This window comes from Muscardinus avellanarius (genome assembly GCF_963383645.1).
Source record: "Muscardinus avellanarius genome assembly, chromosome: 4".
NCBI classification, from domain to species: Eukaryota; Metazoa; Chordata; class Mammalia; order Rodentia; family Gliridae; genus Muscardinus; species Muscardinus avellanarius.
In genome coordinates, this window is record NC_137789.1 from 67,763,404 (window position 1) to 67,784,087 (window position 20,684).

Sequence of the window (20,684 nt, forward strand, 5' to 3'; positions counted from 1 at the left end):
AATATATCAATATATCAATATATCAATATATCAATATATCAATATATCAATATATATATATATATATATATATATATATATATATATATAATGTTTTGTACGCGTTAGTCCTTCACGTATGACTTTTTTTTTCCAAAAGCACAGACCTCAAAAAACATAACTTTTTCAAAATTTGCCGTAAGTGGTGTATTTGTTGTCGCTCAACTTAAGTTTTTATAGGCGTTTCATGTCTCGAATGATGGAACGCAATGGGCTTTAGCCTTGAAACAGGTACATTCACCTATTAACGCCTACATTTTCTGTATGGAAGTCTGCTTGCCTTTTGTTTCTCTCAGCCTGCACACCTTGTGTAGGGCCTAATAGCCACATGTGTTTGATTTTTAAAAATCAGGTAAATATCCCCATGCCAGTTGTTAAGTACCATTCTTAATCAATTATTTCCAACTCCTTTAATTAGCCCCAGGAGAGTTTAAATTGGCATACTCTACTTTCCCAGGACAGCACCATGCACAGTTTTCTGATGCTTCATTTGAACCAGAAGTGAGTTCTAATATCCCAAAGATGCTGATTATGGTTTAAACCCCTTTGAACTTAATTATGCCATTAAAAATTAGATTTAAAAGAAGCCAGAGGGTAAATGTAAGGGGTCTTAATACACACACACACACACACACACACACACACACACACACACACATATATATATATATATAATGCTTTTCATATTTTTCCTAGAAATAGCTTAAGAATGGTTTGCCAAAAATAAAGAAAATTTGATATTGTGCTGTGCCTACTACTTTTATTGCTCTGCTGTTTAAATTGCCTAAGAAATGGATTAAACTTACTGGTTATAAAAATCTCCTAAGGAAGATACTTGATTTATCACAAGCTCCTTTATTGACAAAATAAAAATGTGGTTTTTTTTCCCAAGAGAAAATATTCCTGGGATATGATTTTCAAAGTGTCTTGATAGATTTAGGAAGATCTACATTCGCAATTGGCCATGAAGTCATTAATAAGATATTAATGATTTGGAAAGAGTCACTTGGATAAATTTAGGGTACTTTTTTTGAGGAGGTAACTCAAAATCATTTAAGTTGAAATGAAGGTTTTGTTTGGTGGTACTGGTGGTCCTTCCCAGGACCTCTTGCATAAAAGGCAAAGGTACTATCACTGAACTATATCCTCAAACCCATCTTTAGAATAGAAGTATTTGTAATCAATACAAAGAATTCATTAAAGCATTCAATCAAGTATTTTTTTTTTTTTTTTTTTGGTGGTACTGGGGGTGGAACCCAGAGGCTTTCTACCTCCAGGCCATACTCCCAGACCTTTTTTTTTTAAAATATATATTTTATTTAGAAACAGGGTCTCACTAAGTTGCTGAAAGCCTCACTAAGTAGCTGAGGCTGGCTTCAAACCTGTGCGATCCTCCTGTCTCAGCCTCCCAAGCGTGGGGATTACAAGCGTGCGCCACCACGCCCGGCTTTCAATCAAGTATTTGTATTTTGTTACTCTGGAAAGCAAAATCTTTAAAGGGACAACCTAAGTTTTTTTTTTTTTTTTTTTTTTTGTACTGGGAATTGAACTTGGTGGTGTATTCTACCTCTGAGTTACACTCCCAGCTTAATTTTATTTCTTCCATGGAAACAGGCTCTCACTAGGTTGCTAAACAAGGCTGGCTTCTAACCTGCTCTTCTCCTGTCTCAGTCTCCCAAGAACTGGGATTATAGGCATGTGCCACAAGGCTATTTAAGGCATTTTAGTATTGTTTTACATGATGCTGTTTGTGGATAGTGTTTGTATTAGGTATTATAAGTATCAGATACTAAACCCAAATAGTAAGGGTCCTTTCCTAATGGTTGCCATGGCTTCCAGGCAGATAACTAAAAAAAAAAAAAAAAAAAAAAAAAAAGAATATATATATATATATATATATATATATATATATATATAGAGAGAGAGAGAGAGAGAGAGAGAGAGAGAGAGAGAGAGAATGAATTAAAAAACTGTTAAGGCCTCATTTCTGTTGATTGAACCTCATTAAAATGAATTCAATAGAATATCAATATCAAAATAAAGTTCAGTGTTGGAGGTATAGCTAGCTTGTAGAGCCCTTGTCTAGCATGGTGGCGCCCTGGGTTCTATCCCCAGCACTACATGGGAAAAAGTCTTTATTTAACTTAGAAACATTTGATATCTAAACTGACCCTCGCATCTTGTCTTCTTGCCTGTACTTCAAGTTTCCTAATTTGGTTAGTCTCAAGAACTACTGGAAAAACCTTGAATTACATACAATCTGAGAATTCTAAAGTGGAAATTCAAGGGAACTTATCCTAAAACTCTTGACCCTGTTGACTTCTCTCCTATTATTTGAAATTCCTCTGATGGAAATTTATCTGGTTTAATAAGTGTAGTGTGCATTCATGCGTGCATTCGTGTGTGTGTGTGTGTGTGTGTGTGTGTGTGTGTGTGTGTGATACTAGGAACTGAACCCTGGGGCATTCTACCTCTGATCTACATCCCCAGACCTTTTACTTTTTTTTTTTTTAACAGGGTCTTACTAAGTTGCTCAAGGCCTGGTCTTGGACCTGCAGTCCTCTTCTTTTGGCCTCCCAATTCCTGGGATTACAGGTGTGTACCACAAGCCTAGTTTAGGTGTTGCATTAAGAACAAAACAGTGCCTGCCCTTTACTGCTCAGAGATGAAATCTGCAGACTCACACGAGACCGGGGACTTTGCATGGGAGAGCCACTTTCCTTCTCACTCCTGCAGTGGTGTTTAGGATTTAATTCTGCAGACCCTGCTGGTGAAATTACTGTGGGAGAAGACAGGGTGGAAGAAAACTTTTTAGCATATTGAGAAAACAATGGGATTGCGGTAACTAAGTCCTTATAATACACATTATGCTTATATTTGAAAAATTTATGCTTGTAACCTACAGATGTATAATGTCCTATAATTGTGCCACTTATACTAGAATTACAAGATTTACCTAGCTAGGCCTTGTGGCATATGCCTGTAATCCTAGTCCTTCGTGGGCTGGTAGGCTGAAACAAGAGGATTTAAAGTTCAAAGCAAGCCTCAGCAACTTAATGAAATCCTATTTCAAAATAAAAAAATAAAAAGAGCCAGGGATGTAGAGTTCAGAGATGGAATGCCCCTGAGTTCAATCCCCCAGTACACACACACACACACACACACACACACACGCACACACAAATAGTAATTACTAGTATACAACACAGACTACAGATCAGAAATAGGATACATGTTTAAGTTGAGAGATAAATATAATTTTTAGATTCCTTCAGAGCATCTTTGGGTCAGGAAATGTAATAAAATTTGGAGATATACTTGTCCTCCAGTATTTACAGGGGATTCATTCTGAGACCCCTGTGGGTACCAAAATCTGTAGATGCTCAAGTTCCACATTTGCAATGATGTAGAGAGGAGTTAGGTGCTGGGTAGGCAGCGGGACTCTGGTAATATTTGCATATAATCTACACTCATTCTCCTGTACACTTAAGTCATTGCTAGAGCCGGGCGTGGTGGCGCACGCTTGTAATCCCGGCGCTTGGGAGGCAGAGACAGGAGGATCGCGCAGGTTCGAAGCCAGCCGTGCTGGCTTAGGAGACCCTGTTTCCAAATAAAAATATAAAATAGGTCTGGAAGTGCAGCCCAGAGGTTCAAGGGCTTCCAGGAACCCCAGTACCACCACCAAAAAAAAAAAAAAAAAAAAAAATCATTTCTAGATTACTCGTAATACCTAATACAACAAACATGCTATGTAAATAGTTTGTATGCTGAATTGTTTAGGAATAATGTCGAGAAAAATATACATATTTGGTATAATCTTCTTTTGTGTGTGGTACTCGAGATTGAACCAGGAGAATTTTACCTCTGAGTTACACTTCCAGCCCTATTTTATTTTATAAATTTTTATTATTTTATTTTATTTTATTGTGGTACTGGGGATTGAGCCCAAGGGTATTCTACCTGTGAGCTACACCGGCAGACTGCCGGTATAGCTCACAGGTAGAATACCCTTGGGCTCAATTATTTTGAAACAGGGTCTCACTAGGTTGATGAGAGTCTCACACTTGCTAAGGCTGTCCTCGAGCCTGCAATTCTCCTATCTCAGCCTCCCAAGTATTGTGATTATAAGTGTATTGTGATTATAAGTGTGCACCATTATGCCCAGCTTTATTTTTATTTTTATTTTTTTATTTTTTATTTTTTTGTGGGTGTTGGGATGGAACCCAGAGGCATTTGACTTTCGAGCTACACCCCTTACCCAATTTCTTATTCTTTATTTTGAAACAGGGTCTCACTGAGTTGCGGAGGGCCTCACTAAGTAGCTGAGGCTGTCCGCGAACTGCGATCCTCAGGTCTCAGCCTCCCAAATGCTGGGATTACAAGCATGCGCCACCATGCCCGGCTCTTATTTTTATTTTTATTAAAAAAAACTATATATATATATGTATATATATATATATATATATTTTTTTTTTTTTGCGGTACTGGGGATGGAAACCAGGGACATTTTACCAACCCTATTTTTTAGTCCTTTTTATTTTTTATTTTTATTTATTTATATTTATTTATTTATTTATTTATTTTAATTGGTGCATTGTAGTCATATATCAGTCACATTGGAGTACAAGACTTGAGAGGATATACAAGCACACATCATCCATTTGGCTCTCATTCAGCCCCCATCCCATTCCCTCCCCCTCCCTTGATCCCATGCTTGTTTGGTGATTAACTTTGATACATTTGTTTATGTACCTCCTGCATTTTAAAGAGGCTTCATCCTCCCCTATTCCATACCCTCTGATTGGTCACCTTAGTTGCTTCACTATAGGGCCCTTTCTATAGCTCGACCTCTTCCTGTTGCCCCTTTCCTCCTAGTTATTGCTGATTAGGGGAAGCATCTGATTTATATTTTCTGGATATTTCTCTGTGCATGCCGCGTTGCAAGTACTGATCCCATTCTTGACGGCCCCAGTAGTGGCCTGGCTACCCGGTGGACTGATCCAAACCTCGCTGGCTCAAGCAGCGGCCTTGCCTCATGGGAGGCCCTGATTCTGGTCTTGCTGGCCCCGACACCAGCCTAACCCCTCAGCTGGCTCCGATCCTGGCCTCGGAGGCCCCAGTAGTGGCCTTGCCTCTCGGCAGTCTCCGATGCCAGCCATTGGCCCCCTCACTGGCCTAACACCTCAGCAGGCTCCAATCCCGGCCTCGGAGATCCCAGCACCAGCCTAGCCTCACGGCAGGCTCCAATCTTGGCCTTGCTGGCCCCAGCACTGGCCTAACCCCTTGGCAAGCTCTGATCCCAGCCTCGGAGGCCCGAGTAGCGACCTTGCCTCCTGTCAGGCTCCGATGCCGGCTGTTGGCCCCAGCAACGGCCAAAACCCTCAGCAGGCTCCGATCCCGGCCTCGGAGGCCCCAGCACCGGCCTTGCCTCATGGCAGGCTCTGATGACAGCCTCGCTGGCCCCAGCCCCGGCCTAACCCCTCAGCATGCTCCAATCCAGGCCTCGGAGGCCCCAGCACTGGCCTTTCCTCATGGTGACCTCTGATCCTGGCCTCACTGGCCCCGGCATCGGCCTAACCCCTAGGCAGGCTCTGATCTCGGCCTCGGAGGCCCCAGTAGTGGCCTTGCCTCACAGCAGGCTCCGATGTCGGCCATTGGCCCTGGCACCGGCCTAATCCCTCAGCAGGCTCCGATCACTGTCTCGAAGCTCCAGCACTGGCCTTGCCTCACGGCAGCCTCCGATCCTGGCCTTGCTAGCCCTGGCACCGGCCTAACCCCTCGGCAGGCTCTGATCCCGGCCTCGGAGGCTCCAGCACTGGCCTTGCCTCATGGCAGGCTCCAATCCCAGCTTTGCTCTGTCCGTTGCCATCCTCACCCCTTGGCAGGCTCCAATCCAAGCACCCTCTTTGCCCAACCAATTGTCCCACATTCTCGAGGGTGCGTGGTGGTAACATTCTGCCTCTGGGGTTATTATTTCAAAGGTTCCAGGTGTAATGCATCAGATCTCTGCCTCCCCTGAGTACTGGCCACTGCCATTGCCACTGCCTCCACCATTTCAAATCCTTCCCAGGCTCTTTTTCCACTCTGAATGTTGTCCAGTGTTCCTAAGCATGCATGGCGGTAGCATTCGACATTTGGTATAATTTCTCCAAAAAAATAAGGTTGGTAGGATCCGATTTCTGCTTCTCCTGAATACAAGTCTCCACCGCCATCATGGAGACCACTTTCAACACCGCCTTTCTCCTTGGTCTCTGCTAAACTCTCTCCTTACAGGTGATGTCCAAGATTCTTAACAATATAAACAGCAGTCCTTCACAGGGAATTTTTCCATAATTCCAGTGCATTTGGATAAGTTTTGTCTGCATCTGCAGTGTCCTGGCATCCGCCACGGCTTTCTTAACTCCTGTCTGATATTTTTTCTTTTTCTTTTTCTTTTTCTTTTTCTTTTTCTTTTTCTTTTTCTTTTTCTTTTCCTTTTTTTTTTTTTTAAATAAGTGAAGACAGTATATGTGGTTTGAGGAGGTAGTGGGATCAGGCACTCAGTAGCATTGTGACCCGGTTGGTTTCCCCATGGGTCCAGCGTGCTCCACACTACTCCGCCTGTGGCCCAGAGTCCCGCGACCTGGGCTCCGGATGGCATGCCCCGCGTGACCCCCGCCCGGGACCCAGAGTCTTACTGTGCCCGGTTTCTCCAGGGGTCTGGCCTACTCCTTTTTATTTTTGAAACAGGTTCTCACTGAGTTGCTAAGGGCCTTACTAAATAGCTGAGGCTGTCCTCTGGTCTCTACCTCCGAATGCTGGGATTACAAGCATGTGCTACCATGCCCAGCCTGTTATTTTTATTTTTGAAACAGTGTCTCACTGAGTTACTGAGAGCTTTACTAAGTTTTTGAAGCTGGTCTGGAACTGTGATCCTCTTATCTCAGCCTCTCAAGTACCAGGGTTACAGATGTGTGCCACTATGCTCAGTTTGTTTTGAATAGTTTTGATATGTGATTAGTTATATCTGCTGATGCAGATATAGTGAGGCCATTGTTTTATCAAAAGTCTAAGTTTGGGGCTCTCTGTGGCAGGGAAAAAGGAGAGAGGAGGAGGGGGATGATAGAGAATGAGAGAGACAGAGAGAGGCAGAGAGAGAGAGAGAGAGAGAGAGCGCGCTGAAATTCCATTAATAGGAAAAGGTTCAAACTTCCAGGGATTGACAAGAGGCCAGAAATCAGTCCTGATCCAGAGGTCTCATCTGGGTGACAGGAAATGGTACAAGCTTGGATTGGATTTGGAAGTTCATGATGTTTGGAGAGAAAAAGCCAGCTTGGGCCAGGAGAACAGAACATCACTGCAGAATTTGGGAGAGGCATGTGCACTAACTAACAAGTATATGATGATCGATCTTGAAGCCTGGAGCTTTCTTCTCTCTGCTCTAATTTTGTTTTATTTATTTATTTATTTATTTATTTATTTATTTATTTATTTATTTATTGTGGATCTGGGGGTGGAACCCAGGAGCATTCGATCTCCAATCTACACCTCCTGCTCTATTTTTTTTATTCTTTATTTTGAAACAGGGTCTCACTGAGTTGTGAAGGGCCTCACTAAGTAGCTGAGGCTGTCCGCGAACCGCGATCCTCAGGTCTCAGCCTCCCAAATGCTGGAATTACAAGCGTGCGCCACAACGCCTGGCTAAACTTTGCCCTAATTTTCAACACTTTCCTAAAAATGGTAAGGACGAAAAGGATGGGAACTTTTTGTACAGATGCAAAGAATCAGGGTGCAGGGCAGGAGCGTGACGGGAGCAGGGAGCCCCGATTTCAGGAGCGCGAGGCCCAAGGTTGAAATGGCGGCATTTATCCAGAACACATACGCTTTCCCGTCACCTCTCTGCAGCGCTTCTGTTAGTTCTGGGGAATCCGACTCAGGTGTCATGTCTGAGAACATCTTACCCTTATCAGCAGAGACAACTATTCTTTTCTGTTTTTTTTATTTACCTTCCTCATCCACACCTCAGGTAGGACAATTAAGGAGGCAGGATTGTCATTAACTGTGGGTGTCATGGTATCTATGGGGGATGTCTCTGAGGCTCGAGGGGTCAGAAGCGGGGCAGTTTGGGGACAGACATCTCACCCCAGGGATTGCGAGTCATGGAGTTTGCAGAAGGCAGGACATTGTTGATAAGATGGCTCTTTGGATATTCTTCAAATGTTACTGTATTAGGAGTCACACTCTCTGAGAGATGGATGGGAGGGGTCATGGGAAAGGAAAACCGATTCAGGAAGCAGACCATCCCAGTCCCATTTCCCTTTTGCTCTCAGTTTGGGTGGTCCTGTGTGAGTTACTTTGCATGTCTGGGGCTTGGTTTTCCCATTCATAAAATGAAGATGTTAGAATGCTTCCAAATCCACAGAAACTCTTCTGCTCCTCCTGTGGCTGTCACAGAACCTGCACTCAGCAGCTGCATACTCTCAAAATGGGGCTCCCGTTGCCCAGGAGTAATCCTGGAAGACTTCACTTTGAGGGGCATCTCCCATTTCCTTTGTTCTGATGTTCCAGACACAGAGTGATAGGAGAGGGACAGATGGTGCCTGGACTGTGGAGCTTTTAAAACCCTAGCTCTAAACTGGGCACACACCTGTAATCTCAGTACTTGGGAAGCTGACATAGGAGGATTGCAGGTTTGAGGCCAGGCTCAGCAACTTAGTGAGACTCTTTCAAAATTAAAAATAAAAAGGGCTGGGAATTTTGCTCAGAGGTAAAATGCTTCTGGGTTCAATTCCTACTACCAAAAAAAAAAAAAAAAAAAAAACCACCAAAAACCAAAAAAACAAAAACCAACAAACCAACCAAACAAAAAAACCCAATTCTAGCCAGGCAAGGTGGTACATGCCTGTAATCTCAGTACTTGGGCAGCTGAGACAGGAAGATTACAGGTTTTAGATTAGCTTCAGCAATATAGCAAACTCTGTTTCAAAATAAAAACTAGCCGGGCGTGGTGGTATACGCTTGTAATCCCTGCACTTGGGAGGCTGAGACAGGAGGATCGCGCAGGTTCGAAGCCGGTCTCAGCTGGCTTAAGAGACCCTGTTTCCAAATAAAATATAAAATAGGTCTGAGAGTATAGTCCAGAGGTAGAAGGCCCGTGGGTTCCATCCCCAGAGTGTAGCCTGGAGGTAGAAGGGCCCTGGGTTCCACACCCAGTACACAAAACCAAAACAAAACAAAAAAACAAAACCAAAAAACAAAAACCTAAAGGCCGGTTATGGTGGGGCATGCTTTTTGTAATCCCAGTACTTGGGAGGCTGAGACAGGAGTTCGAAGCCAGCCTCAGCTACTTAAGTGAGACCCTGTTTCCAAATAAAATAGAAAATAGTTCTGGGAGTGTAGCCTGAAGGTAGAAAGCCTCTGGGTTCTATCCCCAGCACCACAATAAATAAATAAATAAATAAATAAATAAATAAATAAATAAATAAAGCTAAAAAGGACTGGCGGTGTAGCTCAGAGGCAGAATGGCCATGGGTTCACTGCCGGGTACTATAAGAACAAAACAAAAGAAAACAAAACACCAACTCTGAGTTGCATTTGAGCTCTCTGGGACTGTCTCCTTTTTGGTCCTTTCAGCAGAGCCTGGTCTTGCTGACAGCTGGTGTGTTGGGGCGCATAACTATCTTGAAATCCCTTCCTTCCCTCTCCTTTCCCCATATCTTGATAGGGAGCGGGTCTGGATCTGGGCACAGGCAGGGCTTTGTGCTGGCTCTCACATCCCCTCTGCTTAGTGCAGGAGATTTTCTGATCTCCCCGCTCCTCTCTCTGCAGACTTGCTGTGGTTTCAGGCACACTACCGGGACCACAGTGTGCAGGACGGAACTACAGACCCGTCAGAGGCCGCCACGGGCACTGAGGCGTGAGTTTTGAAAACCTAAGCTAGGTTGGAGTGGGGATGGCAGGGTGCAGACGGATACAAAGACCATTTGAAGGAAAGGTCAACACAATTCAGTGACTTTTGGGAGATCTTGGTTGAAGAAAAGGGGGGCATGAAAGACGACTGCAACCTTTCAGAGCTAGGACTGTGCTACCTGCTATGCGGCTTTAAAACCTCACTCATGCCCACTGGGTTTCAGATTGTGTGTGTGTGTGTGTGTGTGTGTGTGTGTGTGTGTGTGTGTGTGGTGGGGGTTCTGGGGATTGAACCCAAGGTTGTTTTGCCTCTGAGCTGTACCCCCAGCACGATTTTATTTATTTTGAAACAGGGTCTCATTAGGTGGCTGAGAGTCTTACTAAGTTGCTGAGGCTGGTCTTAAACTTGTGATCCTCCAGTCTCAGCCTTCCAAGGACCGGTATTTCACGTGTGTACCACCACACCTGGCAGGTTTTAGATTTTTATAAATGAAGACAATGGCCCAGAAGGGTACAAGAAAATGGTGGTGGAGGGGGCAGTTTTCTAGGAGAAATTGTGAATGTGTTAAGGGATGACAGTGAGACTTTGGAGTAGAATTATTCAGGGAAAGGTTTAGATGCCATTGATGAATTCAGGAGCAAAGTTCAAGCTGGAAGTACACACTGAGCAATGGCAACTGGAAGGTGCTTCTGGTGAAGGATTTAAACTGGAGACCTGTGCTCAAGGACTAAGTTTGAAAAAAAGCACTTCTTTTTGGCCTAGAAGAATACAGGAAAGTTTTAGAAGACCTGATTGCCAGAGAATCAAATATTAGGAGTTAATTAAACCAGGTATGGTGACGTACATCTGTAATCCCAGTGCTGGGAAGGCTGAGACAGGGATAGCCTCAGCAATTTAGCAAGATCCTGTTTCAAAATAAATAAATAAATAAAGAGCCAGGCACGCCTGTCATCCCAGCATTCGGGAGGCTGAGACCTGAAGATCGCGGTTTGTGGACAGCCTCAGCTACTTAGTGAGGCCCTCTGCAACTCAGTGAGATCCAGTTTCCAAATAAAGAATAAAAAATAGGGCAGGGGGTGTAACTCGGAGGTTGAATGCCCCTGGGTTCCATCCCCAGACCCGCAAAAAAAAAAAAAAAAAAAAAAAAAAAGTAAATAAAGCTGGGCATAGTGGTGCATGCTTATAATCTCAGCATTTGGGAGGCTGAGACAGGAAGATTGCGGTTTGCAGACACCCTCTGCTACTTACGCCCTTTGCAACTCAGTGAGACCCTTTTTCAAAATAAAGAATAAAAAATAGGGCTGAGGATATAGTTTGGAGGTAGAATGTCCCTGGGTTCAATCCCCAGTACACACACACAAAATAAATAAATAAAAACGGCTGAGGGTGTAGCTTGGAGGTAGAATGCCCTTGGGTTCAATCCCTAGTACCAAAAGAAAAAAAATGTTATTTAAAAAAAGTATAGCTGGAAGTGATGGCACATGTTTGGAATTCCAGTATTTGGGAGGCTGAGATAGGAGGTTGCAGGTGTAGCTCAGGGGAAGAAATCCTCTGGGCTAAATCCCTAGTAACACACGTGCACAAACACCCAAACATACACACACACACACACACACACACACACACACACACACACACAGTGTGGCTGGTTGCATTCCACAGTAATTTTCTTAGAAGCGTCTGCTCTCTTGGTCTCTGTTTCTGTTTGACTTCCTGCCTTTCTCCCTTTTCTTCTGCTTCTCTTCATCGTCTCCTTGTTAAGGCATAACAATGTATTAGTCAGCTTTCTTTTGCTGTAACAAAATAGCTGAGAGAATTGAATGGGTTCTGGTGATGACTTTCTTCGTGACTTGTAGTTAGTTGCTATCTCCCTGTCATGGAGAGAGAGGGAGGGAGAGAGGAAGATGCTCCAGGATCTAAGGCCTTTTCTTCAAAGACACTAATTCTGTTGTGGGGCCCCAGCTCAGGACTTCATGCAACCTAATCGCCTTCCAGAGGCCCCACCTCCAGATGCTGCTGTGATGGGAGTTAAGGCTCCAACATAGGCATTTTGAGGGAGACAAATGTTGAGCTCACAACATCTGTAAAGGCTGTGTGGGGAGCTATACCCCAGCCCTATTTTAGTTGTTTTTTTTTTTTAATTTTGAAACAGGGTCTCATTGGGTTGATGAGAGTCTCACTCCTTGTTGAGGCTGTCTTCGAACCCGAATTCTCCCGTCTCAGCCTTCCAAGTACTGGGATTTTGGGTGTGAGCCATCTGGCCATTCTGCATTTCTAAGAAGCTCTCAGGTGGTCTTTCTGTAACAAAATCATGCAAATGTGGAGCCTCTGAGGATAGTGAGATTGCCTAAGAGCAAAGAAATGAGTTTTTTGTTTTTTTTTAAAAAAGGGATGACAAGATCAAGTTTGGGTTTATAAAAGATCATTCTAGTTATTCAGTGGAAAATATGCAGGAATGGACAAAAATGGGGAAGAGTTAGCTGAATTAATCATGGTTAAGTAAACCAAGGTCTGTATATTCATGTGATTCAATATCCTAGAAACATTAACAATGATGGTTATGAAAACGTTTTTATGGCATGGGAACTATTTATGACCTAATACTAAATAAAAAGGGCGAACTAATAAATACATATACGAATTGTTTTCAGTTTTGTAAAACAATGCCTATGATGATTTTTTTCTCTATACTTTTCTCTGTATCCTTTCTCTCTTTCCCTCCCTTCCTTCTTTCCTTTTATCCTTTCTTTCCTTCTTTCTTTCTGTATTATGGATTAAACCTGGGGCCGTCACGCTGCATAATTTTTTAACCATTTTCTTCTATTTTATGTGTTTAGATTGCTTTCCAAACAACAACTGAAGAGTGCCAAAGTTTTCAAAAACCTGGAGGTTTCTATCTGTGCATCTTGAATAAGCCTCTAGAGAAGTGCAGCTTTAATACAGTAAATAGGAACCCGGTAGAGTTAATTTCCTGGCCCCTCACACGGTACCATGCTGCTGCTGGTTGTCAATTTCACACATGCAATTTCTATCCATTCAGAGCTGACAGCTTGGATCTCCCCCTCCATTGTGAGAGCTGCTCTCTCTTCTGGCTTCCCCAGGCCTGCATTTGGTAACCTTTGCCCTTTTATTTGGTACGAGCCAAAATGCCATCTTTGGAAAACTAATGTACCAGAGAAAATGGTAGTACGAAGCCACGTAACCTACTGTTCTTTTCCTTTCTGTTTGTGAAGGTTATTATTAGAGCTCATTTTAGAGAATTTCAAATCCATTCAAAGTATCATGGGTTTAAATTTTTTTTAATGGAAGCAGAGCTTTTGATGTTTGGGTTTAGAAAGCTGCCTGGCTTCTTTAGAGTTCAAATTTTCATACATTGGCACAATTGATCAAAGGTTTTATTTTAAGACAGAGAGAAAGGCAATTTACTTTACCTATAGTTGTTTTGTGTTCTCAACATTATTATTATGCTTTCTTCTTTTCTTTTCTTTTGCTAAACCATCTTCCTGTTTGAAGATCTACTTTTTTGGTAACATATATTGGCTTCACCTTCTTTTTTTTTAAAAATCATTCTGAAAAAACATCCGGAAACAATTGAGAGTTATGTCACAAATCCAGCATGGTGATTTCCATGTAGGATCAAAGAATAGAAGGGAAAATGGAGAAGTGGAGAGGCTTCATTTAACCTGTAAGCACAGATATCTAATGAGGGAGTAAGAAGCAAGACAACAGGGTGAAATTAAAAGATTTATTATTATTATTATTATTATTATTAATTATTATCATTGTGGTACTGGAAATTGAGCTACACCTATTTATTTATTTATTTATTTATTTATTTATTTATTTATTTATTTTTGTATTACTGGGGGTGGAACCCAGGGGCTTTCTACCTCCGGACTATACTCCTAGACCTATTTTATACTTTATTTGGAAACAGGGTCTCACTAAGTTGCTGAGAGCCTCACTCAGTAGCTGAGGCTGGCTTCTATTCTGTGCGATCCTCCTGTCTCAGCCTCCCAAGTACTGGGATTACAAGTGTGTGCCACCATACCCGGCTCCCCTTCCTCTTTTTTTATTTTTAATTTGAAACAAGTTCTCCCTAGGTTGATGAAAATCTTGCTAATTTGCTGAGGCTGACTTTGAACTTATGATCCTCCTGTCTCAGCCTCCCAAATACTGTGATTATAGACATGTGCCACCACACCTGGATAATAAAGAGATTACTGATGAGCATTAAAGGAAGGATAGTTGGTTTACCTTAGGGTTCACCTTAGTTCATTTGCTGGCACTCATTTCTATACTTTTTTTTTTTTTTTTTTAGATACTGGAGTGGATCCCAGGGGGCATTCTACCTCTGAGCTACACCCCCAGTGTTACAGATTGGGAGAATATGGTATATGGTTTGGGAAACTGTTCCCCGGGGACGCCTGCTAGGGTCCCAGACACAATTTTCCCCAACCCATAACAAAATCCCAAAATAACCCAAACCAGAAAATTACCGCGGGTTCTTGTCCTAAGCTAAGAATAAATATGCATAGCTTAGACAGTTGCTGAAGATTTAAAGAAGTTTATTAGAAAGATAGAAATACAGAAAATAGAAATACAGCTCCATACCAGACTGGCATTGAGGGCTGACTCGAAATGAATACACCAAAGGAATTACACGTGGACTTAGCCTTTTATACCCATGACCTCCATCTTGTGTATAATTCTGATGCAGTGACCGTCCCTGTAAGGTACCTCCCCTAGCAAGGTGTGGCAAGGTGTCTTTCATGAAGGGCAATGGTCGACCTTCAACCATGACCTTCCTGAAAAAAGACCTAGGTGGGAAAGTACACCTTGGCAGTAAAGTAAGGGGAGGTACCTTACAGGGTAAGGGGAGGTACCTTACAGGGACTTTTACTATGTCAGAATTATGTGAACAGGAACTGGGCGGCCTCCTGTCAAACAGCGAAGGTTATTCTCCCTCGGGCTGGTGGGAGATGGGCCCGTGGCTGGCAGGCCAGCGCTGGTGATGCGCCCGGCACTAGGGACATTTGACAATATTCAGACTTTTGGCTGGCGTAACTGGAAGAGAAGGATGAATACTTCTGACATCTAAGGGAACTAGAGCAAAGATCTGCTGAATGCCTTACCCTTAGAGAACAGCCCACCATGACTCACCCTGCCCAACACAAAACAACTACTTTTTGTGAAATATACCATCTGTTGTAAAAGTGGAAAAGTAAAGATTATTCATCATGCCTGCAGTAGCTTCAGTTCTTAAAGAACTCTACCTTGGTTCTTCACTCAAAGACCTCAATTAGAAAATGGAAATTAAACCAGAGAAACCAGAGAAAATAAGTACTAAGAGTTACATACAAAGTGCCCAGAAGAACTTCAAGGCAGCAGAGGAATGCAGATTAGATCGTGATGAAGAAAGGGCTTATGTACTATATGATATGGATTGGGAGAGTATGGTTTTGGAAAAACTGTTCCCGGGGATCTGTTAGGTTCCCAGACACACTTTCCCTCAAAACCACAACAAAACCCAAAACAACAAAAAACCACGGGTTCTTGTCCTGAGCTAAGGATAAATATGCATAGCTTGGACAGTTGCTGAAGATTTAAAGAAGTTTATTAGAAAGATAGAAATACAGAAAATAGAAATACAGCCCCATGCCAGACTGGCATGGAGGGGTGACTCGAATGAATACACCAAAGAGATCACACGTGGACTCGACCTTTTTATACCCATGACTTCCATCTTGTTCACGTAATCCTGACGTAGTGAATGTCCCTGTAAGGTACCTCCCCTTAACCCTGTAAGGTACCTCCCCCAGCCAGGTGTGGCAAGGTGTCTCCTTTCATGAAGGTCGGCCCCTCCTACCATCTTAGCTAGCTTATCTAATCATGTAGATCTGTCTTTAGATAGAGAAAGGCCTAGTTCTCCTCTCCTATTGACTTGTTAATTACTTTTAGCTAGGTTAATATTAATAATCATAGCTTTCTCAAATCTTCCTAGGCCATTCCCAATACTAGTAACAAGATTCTCTCAGTGTTCCCAAAGAAGCCATCAGTCCAGGAGTCACTGCTAATTGGATTGAAGCACACCTGCCAGATGATTCTAAAGACATGGGGAAGAAGAAGGGGAGTGTGGATTATGTGATACTTCTAGACTGGTTCAGTTCTGCAAAAGATTTATAGCTTGGAACAACTCTATGGAGTCTGAAAGATGCCCTTTTCAAGTAGGAAACTAAAACTACCCTGCTCAACAAGGTTTTGATTTTAGAGGGAGGCTATGAGAACTGGCTCCTTTGTTATCCCTAGTATACAATAAATGCTAAAGTCACTCCACCCCACGAAGCAGGAATGAAGAGGTGTCTATCTCATTGGATTTTACTTATCCCTCACTGAAAGAACCAGTTCCTTCCAAACTGTTACGGTTTGGGGAGAATATGGTTGTGAGTAAACTATTCCCCAGGAACCTCTGCGAGGGTCCTGGACACACTTTCCCCCAACCCATAATAAAACTCAAAACGACTAAAAACAGAAAAACCGCGGGGTTCTTGTCCTAAGCTAAGAATAAATATGCATAGCTTGGACAGTTGCTAAAGATTTAAGGAAGTTTATTAAAAAGATAGAAATATAGAAGATAGAAATACAGAAAATAGTTACAGCCCCATGCCAAAATGGCATGAGGGGAGTGGGTGGCCCGGGCCAACTCACCACTCCCCAGATACAGCACGTGGACTGGAATTTTTATACCCATGACCTCCATCTTGTTTGCGTAACTCTGACGTAGTGAACATCCCTGTAAGGTACCTCCCCTTATCCTGTAAGTTACCTCCCCCAGCAAGGTGTGGCAAGGTGTCTCCTTTCATGAAGGTCGACCCCTCCTACCATCTTAGCTAGCTTATCCAATCATGTGGATCTGTCTTTAGATAGAGATAGGCCTAGTTCTCTTCTCCTATTGACTTATTAATCACCTTTAGCTAGGTTAATTTACATTGGAATAGTTGCCTGCTTTTAGGCAGAAACCAAGTCCTTGCACAGATTTGCCCCTCACCCGATTTTTGAAATATATTAATAATCATAGCTTTCTCAAATCTTCCTAGGTCATTCCCAATACTGGTACACAAACCTCCTGCCCAGATGCCCCCTCCTCAAATAGATGAAAATATAGAACTAGTAAACGATCAGGATGAAAGAATGGGACCGCTGCATATATCAGCCCCCAGGGAAGGCCACTGCTTCCAGAGATGATGCACGGCCTGTGGTTTAGCCATTGCCTATTGTGAAGAACATTCCACAGATTGATCGTACTAAAAAACCAGCAGTCAGATTGCCCGAGGATCATAAAGTCTGAAAGTACAGATCATGAGCAACTGCCTCCTCAGAATGGAAAAGTTGTTTCTGATCGGGCCATCAAGCCAGTGTTTCCCCTGCAACTGCCATGTTAACAGACGAAGAGAAAGCTCATATTCATGCCGAAACTGCCCTGCTAATGGAGAAAAACAGACAAGAAAAAGAACTTCAGGAGAGGCAGCAAGAGGAACAGAAAGAGAGTCTCAGGAAGGAGGAACAGGAACAGAAGTCCAAAAAGAAACAAGAAGTTGAATAAAAAGAAATCACAGGGAATCAGCAAAAAGCAAAAGAAGAAATAGAAAGGAGAGAAAGTGAGCACTCCAGGAAAGAAGACAAAGAAACTTCAGCAAAAAGGGGCAAAGAAATAACAGGAGTAAAAAGACAAAACAAAGTGAACACGAAACGTCCAATGCCAAGAAATCTGTGGAGGACCGGGGGAAGAGGTGTCCAACTCCAGAAGTGCAGACAACGTCCCCGGGAGATGTGCCTGCTGCACCTGCTGCGGGAGACCCAGGGGCAGGCAAAGCTCAGTGAGAGCCTTTGACAAGAGCGCGAAGTGAAGAAATGGGGAGGATCGTACCAGGATGGCCTTTAGGCTGGGTCAAGTTTCTTGACCCAGTCACTGAAACCGTCCATTATTATCATTCACCCACCAACACTGTTCACATGTACCCACCGGAAATGGCTGCTTCGTCCGCACCTCCTTCCACCCCTCCAACTCATAAAGCCAAGCCCCAGGCTCCTGCCGAGCGGGACAGGGAACCAACCAAACTGAAGCACTCCTACTCCTCCCCAGGTATCACCCAGGCCGTCCAGGAGGAAGAGAAGAGGAAGCCAACGGCAACCCCAGCAGTCAATCGGGAAAACCAGCCGGTGTGCTGCACCAAGGCTGAGATCTCCGGGCTTTCTGCTTCTCAGGTTCAGAACCTCAACCCTGTGTTCGGCGGGTCTGGGCCAGCTCTCACTGGACTTCACAATTTAGGAAACACTTGTTACATGAACTCAATATTGCAGTGCCTGTGTAACGCTCCACATGTGGCTGATTACTTCAACCGAAACTGCTATCAGGATGATATTAACAGGTCAAATTTGTTGGGGCATAAAGGTGAGGTGGCAGAAGAATTTGTTATCATCATGAAAACCCTGTGGACAGGACAGTACAGATACATCAGCCCAAAGATTTTAAGATCACCATTGGGAAGATCAATGACCAGTTTGCAGGGTACAGCGAGCGAGATTCACAAGAGCTGCTTCTGTTCCTCATGGATGGACTCCATGAGGGCCTAAATAAAGCTGATAATAGAGAGAGACATAAAGAAGAAAATAATGATCATCTGGATGACTTTAAAGCTGCAGAGCATGCTTGGCAGAAACAGAAGCAGCTCTGTGAGTCCATTATTGTGGCGCTCTTCAGGGTCAGTTCAAATCCACAGTGCAGTGCCTCGCCTGTCACAAAAGATCCAGGACATTGGAGGCCTTTGTGTACTTATCTCTACCACTCGCATCCACAAGTAAACATACATTACGGGATTGCCTTAGATTATTTTCCAAAGAAGAAAAACTTACAACAACAGCTTTTACTGCAGTCACTACAGAGCTCGACGGGATTCTCTAAAAAAGATAGAAATCGGGAAGCTGCCACCTGCGCTTTTAGTGCATCTGAAACGCTTCTCCTATGACGGCAGAAATTACTGACGTCCGTGGACTTCTCCTTGGAACACCTTGACCTGTCTCAGTATGTTATTGGTCCAAAGAACCATCTGAAGAAGTATGACTTGTTTTCAGTTTCAAATCACTACGGTGGACCGGATGGCGGCCATTACACCGCCTACTGTAAAAATGCAGCAAGGCAGCACAAGCTTAAGTTTGACGACCATGAGGTTTCTGATATCTCCGTTTCTTCTGTGAAATCTTCAGCAGCGTATCCTCTTTTATACTTCATCGGGACCACGAGCAATTGATGTAGCCACATAAGGAGAAATGAGTTATTAAGCTAGTTATGTTTCAAAAGCCTCAGCAACCACACGACCCTGGAAGTGCTTACAAAGATACTGGGTAGCTACAGCTGACTCTTGGAGGATTCCCGGACAGAGGGAACCGGGTTACCAAAGCCACGTGATTCGGGTCAGCGGTACCGTCAGACACTGACAGCATCTCAGGAGCACCACAGTAAGCGTCCCTTCCAGGTATCCTTTATTTCCAGCACCCTTCCCTTCTGTTGCAAAGCTAAAGCAATCAGCTAAGCATTATTATTCTCCCTCTCACTGCTATGGCCTTCTCACATTTCTAACCCTGGCTTGACCTACTCTAGAGTGATGGAAAGCAGATAGGAATGTACATGTACATATTTATTGCATACTTGCACATTAAATCCATGTACATAGTTGAACATGTGGCCCTTTTGTGAAGCCTAGACCTCAGAGGACTGCTCCCGACCCCTGGCCCATTCTGAGTAATGGCACTGCTTTCTTAGGGAAATGACAGGGGAAAGCTATTTTTCTGTTAGTTTTGGGCTGTATTCATGCACTAAATCTTTATTCTAAAACAATAAATGGAAACTTTCTTTAATTTTTTTAAAATGAGAATTTCATTTAAACCTATATTAAAATCTTAATGAGAAAAAAAAAGAATTACGTGAACAAGATGGAGGGTGTCGTGTATAAAAAGTCTGTTCCATGTATTGTATCTCGGAGAATTCATTCAAACCGCTCCCTCATGTTACCCTTGGGTACATGAGGCTGTAACTGTCTTCTGTATTTCTATCTTTTTAATAAACTTCTTTAAATCTTCAGCAAGAGTCCGGGCTATTGCATACTTATCCTTAGCTCAGGCCAAGAACCCATACACTTTTTAAATTTTATCTTTTTTTTTTTTTTTTTTTTTTTTTGTGTGTGTGTGTGTGGTTTGAGGGAAATTGTGTCCGGGACCCTAACAGGGGTCCCCGGGGACAGTTTCCCCAAACCGTAACAATTTCTATACTTAATATGAGAAAAATGATCATGGAGAGATGAGGCTGAGTAGTGACGCCAAAGCTAAAAAGACTCTGCAGCATTGGGCTTGGCAGTATACTAAGCTCAAGGCAGAAGACTGCAAAACCATCTTCAACTGGGGCCAAAGGTCATAAGCAAGGACAATAGACCTGGAATTTGCAGGAATTCATACATACTGAAGAATTTCTAGGTCACTTATGAAAATAACAGATTGTCTACTCGACAGAGAATACTAAAATTGAAACTAAGCCCCCCAGTGGAGGGTAAGCAAACAGAAGAGGATTTCAGGGGAGTGAAGGGTGAGAACCTCGAACCTGCATATGAATGACCGTGAACATACAGCTAATACAGGGAGTTACTTCCTTGGGACTCCAGAAACCAGGGCCTTAAAGCCTGACTTGAGAACGCTGCCTCATTCT

At 43.1% G+C, this 20,684-nt stretch overlaps 1 pseudogene across 1 annotated transcript; it reads left to right on the forward strand.

Moving 5' to 3' along the window:
• The first annotated feature begins 12,919 nt into the window (after nt 1-12,919).
• LOC308262318 (ubiquitin carboxyl-terminal hydrolase 8-like) lies at nt 12,920-19,249 on the forward strand (annotated as a pseudogene). Its single transcript has 3 exons — nt 12,920-13,040; nt 15,957-16,371; nt 17,063-19,249. The product of its transcript is annotated as a ubiquitin carboxyl-terminal hydrolase 8-like (transcript).
• Nucleotides 19,250-20,684: the final 1,435 nt, after the last annotated feature.